At 44.1% G+C, this 15,262-nt stretch overlaps 1 long non-coding RNA gene across 2 annotated transcripts in view; it reads right to left on the bottom strand.

Annotated features, from left to right (window-relative positions):
- Positions 1 to 10,524, bottom strand: part of LOC130291478 (uncharacterized) — a 118,708-nt gene extending 108,184 nt beyond the window's left edge. The window contains exon 1 of one of the 2 annotated variants that reach the window (XR_008847945.1): positions 9,880 to 10,524. This is a non-coding gene — a long non-coding RNA (uncharacterized LOC130291478). The remainder of the gene's footprint in view (positions 1 to 9,879) is intronic. The other variant, XR_008847946.1, reaches the window with a different exon arrangement.
- Positions 10,525 to 15,262: the final 4,738 nt, after the last annotated feature.

Below are 15,262 nucleotides of genomic sequence, written 5' to 3'. Positions count from 1 at the left end.
TTTTAAGCCCCGCTCCTTATATTATCTACCCTTTTATGTGCATCGGTCTGGCTTGCAAATCATGCCCAGTCCCACAAAGCCATGTCCCCTTCTATTTTCAGCTTACAATATCTTCATCACAAATCAGTCCCATCTGAGGATAGGATATGAGGATGGGATATAAGGTCGGGATATGAGGATGGGATATGAGGTCAAGATAGGAGGTGGGAATATGAGGACAGGATATAAGGATGGGATATGAGGTTGAGATATGAGGACAGAATATGAGAATGAAATATGAGGACGGGATAGGAGGATGGGACATAAGGACGGGATATGAGGTTGTGATATGAGGATGGGATATGAGGACTGGATTGGAGGACGGGATATTAGGTCTGGATAGGAGGACAGCATATGAGGATGGCCTATGAGGTCGGGATATGAGAATGGGATATGAGGACAGGATATGAGGTCGGGATATGAGGACAGGATAAGAGGAGGGGATGTGAGGTCGGGATATGAGGACAGGATATTAGGTCGTGATAAGAGGATGGATATGAGGACAGAATATGAGGTTGGGATACACTAATACTGTTCTCACTTTGCCAAGTTATCGGACAACCTGGCCCCAAAATGATGGATTATAAAAGGATAGCAGCATAAGGGAAAAATACACATTTTGAACCCAAAAACTAGGAATCGACCGATATCGTTTTTTTAGGGCCGATACCGATAATCGGTGGAGGTTGGGGCCGATACCAGAATATCGGTATAAGTTATTGGCTATTTATCCCCCCTCGACACCGCTGCAGGTCATTGATTTAAAGCGGGCGCTTTAAATCAATGCACTGCAGTGGCTTTTGCGGTGCCATAGGCCGCCGCCACCCACTTCTCTCCCCCTACCTGTCAGGGTGGTCCGGGCCATCCATCCTTCCTGTAGTGTCCGGTGTGAGGTGGTTTTTTGCGCCCCCGTAGATCCATGCGTCCGCTCCTCCCCCAGCTCTCCAAACATTTCCGAAGCTAGAACTGGGGGAGGACAGAGCAAGGGGAGGGAGGAGGTTTACGCCCCCTCCCTCATCTCCCCTCACTGAGCTCGGCTGGACGCAGATCTCTACGGCACGCCCCCTCCCTGAGGACATAGATCTCCACGGCAGGTCCCCTCCCTCATCTCCCCTCCCTGAGGACGTAAATCTCCACGGCAGGTCCCCTCCCTCATCTCCCCGAGCTGAGGACGTAGAACAGTGCTCCCAATGTGCTCTATGTGTAAAGGGGGACATGCTGCACGGGCTAAAGGGGGACATACTGCACGGGCTAAAGGGGGATATACTGCATGGGCTAAAGGGGACATACTGTATGGGCTAAAGGGGACATACTGTATGGGCTAAAGGGGGACATACTGCATGGGCTAAAGGGGACATACTGCATGGGCTAAAGGGGACATACTGCATGGGCTAAAGGGGACATACTGTATGGGCTAAAGGGGGACATACTGTTCAGGCTAAATGCCTGAAAAAAAGCCCGTGCAGTATGTCCCCTTTTAGCCCATACAGTATGTCCCCCTTTAGCCCATACTGTATGTCCCCCTTTAGCCCGTACAGTATGTCCCCCTTTAGCCCATACAATATGTCCCCCTTTAGCCCATACAGTATGTCCCCCTTTAGCCCGTACAGTATGTCCCCCTTTAGCCCATACAGTATGTCCCCCTTTAGCCCGTACAGTATGTCCCCCTTTAGCCCGTGCAGTATGTCCCCCTTTAGCCCATACAGTATGTCCCCCTTTAGCCTATACAGTATGTCCCCCTTTACACATAGAGCTCATTGGGAGCACTGCTCTATGTCCTCAGCTTGGCGAGATGAGGGAGGGGACCTGCCGTGGAGATTTACGTCCTCAGGGAGGGAAGATGAGGGAGGGGACCTGCCGTGGAGATCTATGTCCTCAGGGAGGGGGCATGCCGTAGAGATCTGCGTCCAGCCAAGCTCAGGGAGTTGAGGGAGGGGGCGTGAACCTCCTCCCTCCCCTTGCTCTGACCTCCCCCAGTTCTAGCTTCGGAAATGTTCGGAGAGCTGGGGGAGGAGCGGACGCATCGATCTACGCAAAAAAACCACCTCACACCGGCGGCATTCCGGGTGGAGGGTGAACCGGTCCGGGCTGTCCTTCTCCGGCGGTCATCTTCTCCACTTCGGACAGGCTCCGGCCTAGTACGCTGCATAGACGCCGCTGCGCAGTGACGCCCGTGCGCAGCGACGCACCTGACTTCACGGCGTAGCGGCGTCTATGCAGCTACTAGGCCGGAGCCTGCCCGGAGTGGAGAAGATGACCGCCGGAGAAGAAGGACAGCCCGGACCGGTTCACCCTTCACCCGGAACGCCCCCGGACACTACAGGAACGATGGATGGCCCGGACCACCACCATTACAGGTAAGTTGAATTTTTTTAATTGACTCGGAGGGTGGGGGAGGGGCCCGCAGGTATAGCGGTATGGGCTAAAATCCATACCGGTATACCGCCCAGCATCACGGTGGGGGTGAGACGCGGTGCGGTGGGTCGGGGGGCGGTCGCGGTGCGGTGGGTCGGGGGGGCATTCGCTGTGCGGCGGGTCGGGGGGGGGGTGGTCCCGGTGCGGTTGGGGCGGCACGGGGGCGGGGCATTATTGGCTTATCGCCAAGGTATCAGCAAAATCGTGATTATCGGCCGATAATATCGGCCATACCGATAATCGGTCGATCCCTACCAAAACCCCATTCAAAATACAGGCCTACGTCCTCCCCTTCAACCTGCCTGTCCATCTCCAAATATACCCTTTTTAATAATAATAATACGCTCCTCCTTTGCATTGAAAAAAAGCAAACAGTAAAGTTGCCACATGCAGCCATCCTTTCATCCATTTGTCCTTCTCCACCTATTTTCCCAAACCATGCACTCATACTGTTCTCATTTTGCCAAGTTATCGGACAACCTGGCCCCAAAATTATGGACTATCAAAGGACAGCAGCATAAGGGAAAAATACACATTTTGAACCCAAAAACCCATTTGAGTTTTTAAGTTCAAAATACAGGCCTACCTCCTCCCGTACAGCCTGCCTGTCCATCTCCAAAAATAGCCTTTTAACAATTATATGCTCCTCTTTAGCTTTGAAAAAAAGCAAACAGTAAAGTTGCCATATGCTGCTATCCTTTCATCCATTTGTCCTTTTACACCTTTTTCCCAAACCATCATACACTCATACTGTTATCTTGTCGCCAAGTTATCGTACTACCTGGCCCAAAAATGATGGATTATAAGAGGGTAGCAGCTTAAGGGAAAATTACACATTTTCAAACCGAAAAACCCATGAGGGTTTTCAGGTTCATAATGCAGGTCAGTAAAGTTGCCATATGCTGCCATCCTTTCATTTATTTGTCGGCACTGGTTTAACCAGTTGAAGACGTAGGGTGTACAGGTACGCTCCCATTCCTGGAAATGTCCACTAACCCCACAATGAGTAAAGCGGTGAATGCGTTCCATTCATTACAGGAAAAATTGTGTCTATATTCCCGCAAGATTGTCAACGCGACCTGGCTGATTACCATGGCAACAGAAAGCCAGTGGATAGCTTCCTATCTTCTCAGTATGGAAGCCTGTAAGGTCCAGTCCTAGCCTGAATTGTACAGGTGAACTGTCATAGCAGTTATACTATACTGCAGTTAAGTTGTACTGCAGTATAGTTTAACAGGTAAAAAGTGTGAAAATAAAATGTTTTTCAATAAAAAGTGTAAAAAACTATATAAATGTCCCTTTTCTAATAAAGCCCTGTATTATAAAATAATAATTAAATAAAGTTATTTATCCCGCACAGTTAACACTATTAAAAAAAAGAAAAACCCTACATAAAAAGACTCTCTCCTAGGACTGTATCCACCTTTTCCAGCCCACCGGAGCACCTGAAAGCTATGCTAATTTATGCAGGCTAAAGACAGCACCTGAAAGCTGAACTAATTTATGCAGGCTAAAGTCAGCAACTGCCGAGCTGAGGAGTTTGTGACGAATGAAATCACTGTAAGTTCGCTCATCTCTACACATGATTTAATAAGGTAAAAAAACATTCACCTACACCACTCTTGATGAATACCCCCCCGTAAATAGACCCAGAAGGGCATGACTCTGTTCATTATGTAAGAAAAGAATTACAAAACGGGCAGCGCTCATCCAAACAGTCACTAATGCCATTTATGTAGTAGAACTCACCTGGTGTATATGGAGGGACACAGTTGACACGACACCTGTTGAGCCAAGACAATGTATGTAGGCACTCCCTTCTCCAATTTCCCCAAATAGCAGGGGAGTGAAAGATATGGTAGGAAAAGAGTATGAAAAGGGGGGAGGTGTAGAATGCATTTGACTGATTTCACATTGGGACTAACTGGCAGGCATCAGCGGAAGTAAGGAGGCGGCAAAGGAGCAGCGGTGGAGGCAGCCGTGAAGATCAGTGGTAAGTGATCTTCACTGCTGCCTTCTAGGAGTTGCCAAACTACAACTTCCAGCATGCCCAGAAAGCCAAAGGATGTCTGGGCATGCTGGAAGTTGTAGTTTTGCAACATCTGGAGGGCCACAGTTTGGAGACCACCATACAGTGGTGCCCAAGCTGTAGTCCTACAGATGTTGCAAAACTACCACTCCAAGCATGCCCAGACATGCTGGGAGTTATAGTTCTGTAACATCTGGCCCTTCAGATGTTGCAGAACTACAGCTTCCAGCATGCCTGGACAGTCTCACTACTTATATATACCGGCAGGGGGTATATATTTATTAATGCGCCGACGGGGGGTATATATTTATTAATGCGCCGGCGGGGGGTATATATTTATTAAATGCGCCGGCGGGGGGTATATATTTATTAATGCGACGGCGGGGGGTACATATGTATAAATGTGCCGGCAAGGGAATTTATGTATAAATGTGCCGGGGGGGTATATATGTATAAATGCGGGGGTCATATCTTTATTAATGTGCTGCAGGGGGCATATTATAAATGCACTGGGGGGCTAGATATATAGGCTATATGTCTGCCCCCCCCCCTGCAGCACTATATATATCTTGCCCCCACAGCGCTTTTAATATAGATATGGCCCCCTGCTACTCACAATGGTAATTTTTAAATCTCTCGCTGTGAGTCCTGAATGGCCCCTCGGTATCGGCCGCAGGGTTGCAGAGTGCTATCAATCCCTCAGCCCCTGTACTACAACCCCATCATGGAACAGACTCTGTTCCATGATGGGGTAGTAGTACAAACACTAATGTAGCCTCCCCAGCTGTCTGCAGACTCCCGCAGCCGGGGAATTACTACTCCGATCATGGAAATAAGTCTGTTCCATAATGGGAGTAGTAGTAGTCCCTCAGCACTGCAGGAGTCTGCTGATGTCACCTCAGAAATAACGGATATTATAAACCAGGTGCAAACGGATGACATAAAGGCTCATCCGTTTGCCATAGACTTCAATGTTAAAAATAACGGCCGTTAATTTATCCGTTTCTTGTGACAGAAGAAAAATTAGTGCATGTGCCGTTAATTCTTCCATCACAATTAACGTCCGCTAGTCATGACGGACTATAATGGGTCATAACGGATAATCAAAAAATCCCGTAGACTTTAATGGGATTTTGTAATGGACGTTTAACATCCTTTTTTAAAGCTTTTCTAACGGACGTTTATAACAGATGAATTTTTATAGTGTGAAAGCAGCCTTAGTGTTAGCCCCAAAAACAGCTAGCGCTGACCTCCAAATATTACCCTGGTACCCATCGCCCCAGGGGTGCCGAGAAGCGACGGTACCAAAAGGGCCAGATCGTCAAACATGGCGCTCCTGGGCCTAGGCAATAACAGGCTGACATATCTTAGGCTGGGCAGGACCAATAATAATGGTCCTCGCCCACCCTGGTAATGTCAGGCTGTTGCTGCTTGGTTGGTATCTGGCTAATTTATTTATATTGGGGGGGGGGGGAACTGAATTGCTAAACAATTTCATACATGTGAAGACAAGACCTACATAAAGGACTTGAAGGAGAAGGGGGCGGGGAAGGAACATAAAAGATACCAAAACTGAAGAGTGCATCAAAAATGCCAACAAATAATAATGGATTTTGGTCCACAATGAAATAAAATAAAGTACCCGCCGCGCCACCCCCCGACCCGCCGCATCGCACCCCCCACCGTGATGCTGGGCGGTATACCGGTATGGATTTTTGGCTATACCGGTCGGGCCCCTCCCCCACCCTCCGAGTCAATAAAAAAATTTAACTTAATGGGGGTGGTCCGGGCCATCCATCCTTCCTGTAGTGTCCAGGGGCATTCCGGGTGAAGAGTGAACCGGTCCGGGCTGTCCTTCTTCTCCGGCGGTTATCTTCTCCACTCCGGGCAGGCTCCGGCCTAGTACACTGCATAGACGCCGCTACGCCGTGACGTCAGGTGCGTCGCTGTGCACGGGCGTCACTGCGCAGCGGCGTCTATGCAGCGTACTAGGCCGGAGCCTGCCAGGAGTGGAGAAGATGACCGCCGGAGAAGGACAGCCCGGACCGGTTCACCCTCCACCCGGAACGCCCCCGGACACTACAGGAAGGAAGAATGGATGGCCCGGACCACCCTGACAGGTAGGGGGAGAGAAGCGGGTGGCGGCGGCGGCCTATGGCCCCGCAAAAGCCACTGCAGATCATTGATTTAAAGCGCCCGCTTTAAATCAATGATCTGCAGCGGTGTCGCAGGGTGTAAATAGCCGATAACTTATACCGGAATATCGGTATAAGTTATCGGCTATGGGCCCTAACCTGCACCGATTATCGGTATCGGCCCTAAAAAAACGATATTGGTCGATCCCTAGTACCTAGCTTGAACCTCTTATATGGTATTAAAAAAACGATCATATACCAATGGTAAATGTATGGCAATTTAGTGTAGTACTATTTGCTGCATACTTTATTTCCCTCATTTGATGCCCTCTTTTTTCCCAATTTAGTGTAGTGTAGAGTACTGTTGTGTAAAAAGCAAAATAATATATTCTACAATCAGATATCAAAAACAAATGTTCACACAATGGAATTCCACACGGAGCATTGATATTAATGGGATTCTGCTGCATGGTTTACACAGCGGAATTTCCACTGCAGATGCTTCTGCTGCACAAATCCTGATTTTGCAGTCTGCAAAAAATGGGCGTGTCTATTCTTTCTGCAGAGTCTGCACAGAAATGCATTGCCATCTAGGAGATGCAGCATTTCCGAGCAGTCCTAGCGCTGGCTTGTTCTGCCAGCGTTCCGCTGTCGGGGAAATGTCTGCACAGAATTTTTCCATGTGGACATTGTCTGTGTGAACGTAGCCTTATGGTATAATGAAATTAGGGAGGTATTATCTTACAGAGTAATTAAAAAGTATGTAATATGGTATTATATGGTAAAAGGTGATAATATGCACGCTCATATGGAGCGAGCGTGCGTGCATATGCCATAATTAACAAAAACAGAGTATATTCATGGTAAATATATATAAATATATATATATATATATATATATATATATATATGAAACTCAATGTGTGTGTGTGTGTGTGTGTGTGTGTGTGTGTATGTATGTATGTTCCAGCATCACCAAATTGCTAAAAATATTAAAATGAAACTTGGTACACATGTTACTTGTATGTCAACAACAAACATAGGATAGGTAATTTAGGTTTTTGTTTAAAGTCCCATACAAGTCTATGAGAATTACGGTATATGTTACTGCATAACTTCCTGCTGGAGATATTTTGATGATACTTGGTCACATGTTACTTATATGTTCACAAAAAATATAGGATAGTTAATTTAACCCTAACCTACCCTTATTGCGAGGGTCAGGATTTTTGTTTAACCCCTTAAGGACACAGGGTTTTTCCATTTATGCACTTTCGTTTTTTCCTCATCACCTTCTAAAAACCAATTTTGCACATACAGACCCATATGAGGGCTTTTTTTTTTGCGCCACCAAATGCACTTTATAATGACATCAATCACTTCACCACAACATTTTTGACGAAACCACAAAAAAAAATATTTGTGGGGCAAAATTGAAAAACAAAAATGCAATTTTTGATAATTTTGTGGGCTTCCGATTCTATGTAGTGCACTTTTCGTCACCATGACACAATGGGGGAGATTTATCAAAACCTGTGCAGAGGAAAAGTTGCTGAGTTGCCCATAGCAACCAATCAGATCCCTTCTTTCATTTTGCTGCAGAGGGCTTGTTAAAAATGAAACAAGAAATCTGATACGGGTACGCAAAGTGCAATTTTGGACTTTTGAATTTTTTTACGTGTACGCCAAGCATATCAAACCCAAAGGTTAACATGGGCCAAAAAAAACAAGAATATGTAATGTGTGTAGCTCACCTAGGATAGAGATAGTACTTGAGGTTAACGGTTTTACCTTCACCCAAAAGGCCTATAACTATGTGATGTGTGTGTTATAAATATAGAATATATTTATAGATACCAGTCCTCAAAAGTACTGCAGGTACAGAGTGAAATAGAGGGATAATAGCGAAGAATAAACAGATAAAGAGATAGAACAATAGTATAATTAATGCAAAATTTATCGCTAGTAATGATCTACGGTGCACAGCACCACTCACCCACTGCTTCGGCTGGCACGGTTGTCACGGCTGTCACGACTGCGTCCTGTGCTGCGTCCACCGGAGAACCACTCACCCATCACACAGACGGGCTCACACAAGACGGAGCCGTCCCCAGCACAGGACACAACCGTGCCAGCCGAAGCAGTGGGTGAGTGGTGCTGTGCACCGTAGAACATTACTAGCGATACACAAACAGTACGCTTCTAATCGGCACTATATCACCAACGAACTGTACCTATGAACTGCATCCACTCAATATAATTCTACGAACTGTATCATACGGATTCTATTCAAATGGAGTAAGTGCAATAGCGACTGTGAATATTTCCACATATAGTTTATCCATTCAAGCGCTATTTTATAAATTTTATTATACCTTTTAATTCATTATCATTAATATATACTATCCATATTTTTAATATTGCCATTCACCCCACGCAAGGGCCCTGCTAAAGGTGACGACATACATCATTTGATATAAATAAATTTTGCATTCATTTTACTATTGTTCTATCTCTTTATCTGTTTATTCTTCGCTATTATCCCTCTATTTCACTCTGTACCTGCAGTACTTTTGAGGACTAGTATCTATAAATATATTCTATATTTATAACACACACACCAAAAAAAAACAAGGTTTAAGTTTATGTGGGCCGCATCAAAAAAATAATAATTTAACTTTACTATATGTATCAAGACCCCAACCCCCCTGTACAATAACCCAACCCCCCCTGCACAAGACTCCATGCCCTACCTGCACAACACCCCATGTCCCCTGTGCACAACAACCCATGCCCCCCTGCACAAGACCTCATGCCCCCCTACACAAGATCCCATGCCCCCTTTGCACAAGATCCCATGCCCACCCTACACAAGACCCCATGCCTCCATGCACAACACCTCATGACCCCTTCACATGACCCCATGCCCCTTTTGTTCAACACTCCATGCCCCTTTGCACAAGACCCCATGCCTCCCTGCACAAAAACCCATGCCCTCCTTTGCACAAGACCCCATGCTCACCCTACACAAGACCCCATGCCCCCCTGCAAAACACCCCAGGACCCCCTTCACAAGACCCCATGACCCCCCTTCACAAGACTCCATGCCCCTTTGCACAAGACCCCATGCCCCTCCTTCACAAGACCCCAGGCCCCTTTTGCACAACACCCCATGCCCTTTTGCCCCCATGACCCCCATTCCCTGTTTAAAAAATAAATAAATCAAACAACAATATTAGCATTAATATTTACTTTTCTCACCTTGTCAATCTGGTTTCCTGTGTCTATAGCCGCAATGGTGCCGTCCGCAGCATGTGTCAGAACTCCTTTAAGGAGCAGCCTGATGACGTCACATCTGGACATGACGTTGACCTCTGCGCACCTCCATCCTCTCCTGGACCGCCTCCAACAGCTCCTTGACTGCCTCTGACAGCCTCCATCCTCTTCTGGACCACTTGTCAGCTACTGGACTGCCTCCAACTTCTCTTGGACCGCCTCCACCATCCTTCAACCGCTCCTGGACAGCCTCTGACTTTTTTATTTCATCTCTGCCCGTTTCCAGGTAACCGTAGCAATGAATATCTTTGCTGGGCCAGAAAGATATTCATTGTGGGCCGCATGTTTGACACCCATGGTGTATGCTATTGATTGTGAAGTTTAATTAACATTATGTTTTATAGTTCGGACATTTACACACGCGGTAATACCACATATGTTTATTTTTATTATGTTTACGTATTTCTTATATGGAATTTTGGAAAAGGGGGTGATTCAAACTTTTAATATGGAAGTGGTTAATGGGTGTTTTTTAAAACTTTTTTTTTTTTTTTACACTTTTAGTCCCCTTAGGGGACTTTTAGGAGGAATCGGTAGATTCCTCATACAGATCAATGTGGTTCAGCCAGGCTATATCAATCACAGAAGAAGAAGAAGAAAACAGAATGCTCCAATGTGTAGAACGATTTGACGGTAAAAAAAGGGGGGGGACCCTTTAATGAAAGGACTCACCAGATATGGTTGTGCTAGGACAGAGGCACAACAATCCGATGTGGACTGCAGCTATATCCCGCCCAGGCAACAGCGTGGGAATAAGAACGGCAGAGTTTTCACACCAGCCAGGTGTGAGGGGATGAGGGATAGATGATAGCGCTATCCACAAGCTAAGTATGGGTAACTTTTATTCACATGTAACACGTTTCAAGGACGCTCCGTCCTTTTCCTCAGACATGCTAAATATACATAAAAACAACACATATATACTCATTTGGTTATAGGAACCGGAAATGACATCACAAATTAATTAGCATAAAATGATGTTTTTCCATGTGATCCAAGATAATATAAAAAAAAAACTTTTCTTTAAAAATTCTTTATATACATGGATAAATAAATAAATAAGACTCCGAACCTATCATTGAAATGTTTTATCTATTGCCTCATTTAATCCCCTTGGCCACAAGGAGTTAAGGGAATAAATCCAAAAGGATTCCCTATTCACTAATTTTTGAAAGCGGTCATCATATTCTAAAGGGATACTTTCCAAGAGAGTTAGTTTCAAACAATTGTGGTTACTGTTGTGTAAAGCTGTGATGTGTCTTGATACACTATGTAGTATAACATTGTTTTTGATATTATATCTATGTTTATTTATGCTGGCATGTACAGTTTGTACCGTGCGGCCCACATACTGAAGCCCACACTCACATGTAAGGAGATAAATAACAAAGGAATCGGAGCAGTTTAATTTTTCTTTCAAAGAAAAAACTTCGCCTGTAGAGAAAGATGTTACTGAATCACAGGGAGGAAACGCAATCCATTCACAGCACAGACAGCGTTTTTTATCGCAGCGGAATGTACCAATCATGGTAGGTTTACAAAAATTTGGTTTGATAATTTTATTTTTTAGTTTGCTTGGGGGCTAAATGATTTCTTAATGTTTTTGATCGTCTGAATGTTAGGGTAGGACGTTTTGGGATTAATAATTTTAAAATAGGATCCGTCATAATAATTGGCCAGTATTTATTTAATATGTTTCTTATTTTGTTTGTGGCATTGTTAAAAGTAGTAATAAAATTAAATTTGGGTGTATTGTTTTGTTTTTGTTTTAGCTCATATTTAATTAAATCAGTCTGTTTTAGTCCCTCTACTCTTTTATATGTGTTTGTTAATATTCTTTTAGGGTATTTTTTTTTTCTTTAAAACACTTATATATAATTTTTGATTGTTCTTTAAAATCCTCGGAGGAAGTACAATTTTTTCTTATCCTCTGGTACTGTCCGTAGGGGATATTTGTAAGCCAAATGTGGTCTATCGCCAGACGAGAGGCTGTGCGATGGGCACACGTTTCGCACCAAGCTATGCAAATTTATATATGGGTCTATTTGAGAGTGTGTCCATCGCACAGTCTCCCTGGTATTTTAATGGTAATATTATGTATTTTAAGAGATTTATAGATGATCTGTTTATTTTGTGGAAGGGGTCACAGGAAGAAGCTTTTGAATTTGTTGAATTTTTAAACAAAAATGATTGGGGTCTTAATTTCACTATGAAATTTTCTTTTAACCCCTTAAGGACACAGCCCATTTTCACCTCTAGGACGCAGCCCTTTTTTGCACATCTGACCACTGTCACTTTAAACATTAATAACTTTGGAATGCTTTTACTTATCAATCTGATTCCGAGATTGTTTTTTCGTGACATATTCTACTTTAACATAGTGGTAAATTTTTGGGGTAACTTGCATCCTTTCTTAGTGAAAAATCCCAAAATTTGATGAAAAAATTGAAAATTTTGCATTTTTCTAACTTTGAAGCTCTCTGTTTGTAAGGAAAATGGATATTCCAAATATTTTTTTTTTGGGATTCACATATACAATATGTCTACTTTATATTTTCATCATAAAATTGACAAGTGTTTACTTTTGGAAGACACCAGAGGGCTTCAAAGTTCAGCAGCAATTTTACAATTTTTCACAAAATTTTCAAACTCGCTATTTTTCATGGACCAGTTCAGGTTTAAAGTGGATTTGAAGGGTCTTCATATTAGAAATACCCCATAAATGACCCCATTACAAAAACTGCACCCCCCAAAGTATTCAAAATGACATTCAGTAAGTGTTTTAACCCTTTAGGTGTTTCACAGGAAAAGCAGCAAAGTGAAGGAGAAAATTCAAAATTTTCATTTTTTACACTTGCATGTTCTTGTAGACCCAATTTTTGAATTTTTACAAGGGGTAAAAGGATAAAATTTATACTTGAATTTAAAAACGTAAAAATACTTTTTTCACTAAAATGTGTGTTTCCCTCCAAATTTTCACATTTTGCAAGGGTTAATAGCAGAAAATACCCCCCAAAAATTGTAACCCCATCTCTTCTGAGTATGGAGGTACCCCATAAGTTGACCTGGAGTGCATTACGGGCGAACTACAATGCTCAGAAGAGAAGGAGTCATATTTGGCTTTTTGAGAGCAAATTTTGCTTGGGGGGCATGTCGCATTTAGGAAGCCCCTATGGTGCCAGGACAGCAAAAAAAAACGACATGGCATACCATTTTGGAAACTAGACTCCTTGAGCAACGTAACAAGGGATAAAGTGAACCTTAATACCCCACAGGTGTTTCACGACTTTTGCATATGTAAAAAAAAAATATTTTTTTTACCAAAAATGCTTGGTTTAGCAAAAATTTTACATTTTAAAAAAAGGTAATAGCAGAAAATACCCCCCAAAGTTTGAAGCCCAATTTCTCCCGATTCAGAAAACACCCAATATGGGGATGAAAATAGCTCTGCTGGCGCACTACAGGTCTCAGAAGAGAAGGAGTCACATTTGGCTTTTTGGAAGCAAATTTAGCTCTGGGGGCATGCCGCATTTAGGAAGCACCTATGGTGCCAGGACAGAAAAAAAAAACCACATGGCATACCATTTTGGAAACTAGACCCCTTGGGGAACGTAACAAGGGGTAAAGTGAACCTTAATACCCCACAGGTGTTTCACGACTTTTGCATATGTAAAAAAAAAAAAATTTTTTACACTAAAATGCTTGTTTTCCCCCAAATTTTACATTTTTACAAGGGATAATAGCAGAAAATACCCCACAAAATTTGTAACCCCATCCCTTCTGAGTATGGAAATACCCAATAAGTGGACGTGAAGTGCACTTGGGGCGAACTACAATGATCAGAAGAGAAGGAGCATCATTGAGCTTTTGAAAAGAGAATTTGGCCATGTGCATTTCCAAAGCCCCCCCCGTGGTGCCAGAACAGTGGACCCCCCCCACATGTGACCCCATTTTTAAAACTACACCCCTCACGGAAGGTAATAAGGGGTGCAGGGAGAATTTACACCCCACTGGCATTTGACGGATCTTTGGAACAGTGGGCTGTGCAAATTAAAAATTTTATTTTTCATTTTCACAGACCCCTGTTTCAAAGATCTGTCAGACACCTGTGGGGTGTAAATGCTCACTGTACCCCTTGTTACATTCCGTGAGGGGTGTAGTTTCCAAAATGGGGTCACTTGTGGGTATTTATTGTTTTGCACTTATGTCATAACCGCTGTAAAATCAGCCACCCCTGAGCAAATCACCAATTTAGACCTCAAATTTACATGGTGCACTCTCCCTTCTGAGCCTTGTTGTGCGTCCCCAGAACACTTTGCGCCCACATATGGGGTATCTCCGTCCTCAGGAGAAATTGCGTTACAAATTTTGGAGGCTTTTTTTCTTTTACCGCTTGTGAAATTTTAAAGTATGGGGCAACACCAGTATGTTAGTGTACAAAAATGTTTTTTTTTACACTAACATGCTGGTGTAGACCCCAACTTTACCTTTTCATAAGGGGTAAAAGGAGAAAAAGACCCCCAAATTTTTTAGGCAATTTCTCCCGAGTACGGCGATACCCCATATGTGGCCCTAAACTGTTGCCTTGAAATACGACAGGGCTCCAAAGTGAGAGCGCCATGCGCATTTGAGGCCTAAATTAGGGATTTGCATAGGGGTGGACATAGGGGTATTCTACACCAGTGATTCTCAAACAGGGTGCCTCCAGCTGTTGCTAAACTCCCAGCATGCTTGGACAGTCAATGGCTGTCCGGAAATGCTGGGAGTTTTTGTTTTGCAACAGCTGGAGGCTCCGTTTTGGAAACACTGCTGTAGGATACGTTTTTCATTTTTATTGGGGGGGAAGGGGTTGTGGTGGGGGGGGGGGCAGTGTACGTGTGTATATGTAGTGTTTTACTCTTTATTTTATGTTAGTGTAGTGTTTTTAGGTTACATTCACACTGACGGCGGATTACACTGAGTCTCCCGCTAGGAGTTTGAGCTGCGGCTGCTGCAGCTCAAACTTGAAGCGGGGAACTCACTGTAATCCGCCGCCAGTGTGAATGTAACCTGTACATTCACATGGGAGGGGGGGGGGGGGGCAAAACTACAACTCCCAGCATGCACTGACAGAACGTGCATGCTGGGAGTTGTAGTTTTGCAACAGCTGGAGGCACACTGGTTGGAAAATACTGAGTTAGGTAATAGAACCTATTAACTAACTCGGTATTTCCCAACCAGTGTGCCTCCAGCTGTTGCAGAACTACAACTCTCAGCATGTACTGATTGCCAAAGGGAATGCTGGGAGATGTAGTTATGCAACAGCTGG

Source organism: Hyla sarda, chromosome 9, assembly GCF_029499605.1.
Source record: "Hyla sarda isolate aHylSar1 chromosome 9, aHylSar1.hap1, whole genome shotgun sequence".
Lineage (NCBI taxonomy): Eukaryota > Metazoa > Chordata > Amphibia > Anura > Hylidae > Hyla > Hyla sarda.
The sequence above is the reverse complement of the archived record's forward strand: the minus strand, read 5'-3'. Positions and strand labels throughout refer to the sequence as shown.